This window comes from Chiloscyllium plagiosum, unplaced genomic scaffold (assembly GCF_004010195.1).
Source record: "Chiloscyllium plagiosum isolate BGI_BamShark_2017 unplaced genomic scaffold, ASM401019v2 scaf_96510, whole genome shotgun sequence".
NCBI lineage: Eukaryota > Metazoa > Chordata > Chondrichthyes > Orectolobiformes > Hemiscylliidae > Chiloscyllium > Chiloscyllium plagiosum.
In genome coordinates this window covers 1-759 of record NW_025118340.1, presented here as the reverse complement: position 1 = coordinate 759, position 759 = coordinate 1, and the positions used below count along the sequence as shown (strand labels likewise).

Here is a 759-nt window from a genome sequence, read left to right as displayed (position 1 = left end):
CCACTCCACCCTTCCCCTCTTCTCCAAAGTAACAGAGCAAACTACAAATCTATCAACAGAATCAAAGTGCGGATTGATACACATTTTCCGAGAGATTTCTGCTTCCCGAACTGTTAAAAAGTGTGAATTAAAAGGTATAATGAAAACTATCAAATCAGTAAAACTCAATCTTTTATTACTTCTGAATTCTATTATTTCACCGGAAAATTTGCATCAAAAAACGAACGAAATTTCGAATCAAGAACTATTGGTCGAATTGCACGTTCCCTGATGTTTGGAGCCGCGCCTGTGGTGGCGTTGGTGGTATAGTGGTGAGCATAGCTGCCTTCCAAGCAGTTGACCCGCGTTCGATTCCCGGCCATCGCAAGCTGCAGCTTTTAAACCACTCAACAGCAAAAAGACCATTTCCAGCTGTGGGAATGAAACACTCACATCTGCACATCACCTTGAGTCAGCCACATTAACGGGGCCAAACCTCTGGAGGGCGGCCACCACTTTGAAATTTAGGATGATACCCGTTTCAAATTAACTGGTGTCATGATAGAAATCCTGAGCTTTTCATTTTATTTCAAGATTTCACTCTTTTCAACATTACTTTCAGTTTTCTTTTGGTGAAATGTAGCCTAATATCAAGTGAAAAGTGGGTGGGCAGTCCATTGTTTATGGGCACAGCATTATTTATTATATCAGATCGGTTATTTTATTTTTTAATCGAAATTAGTCACGTGTGTGCCTGGTGTATATATCACTGTTGTGGAA

At 40.3% G+C, this 759-nt stretch overlaps 1 non-coding gene across 1 annotated transcript; it reads left to right on the top strand.

Annotated features, from left to right (window-relative positions):
- The first annotated feature begins 294 nt into the window (after positions 1–294).
- On the top strand, positions 295–366 carry trnag-ucc. The gene has a single exon. It is a non-coding gene; the product is annotated as a tRNA-Gly (tRNA).
- The last annotated feature ends 393 nt before the right edge of the window (positions 367–759 follow it).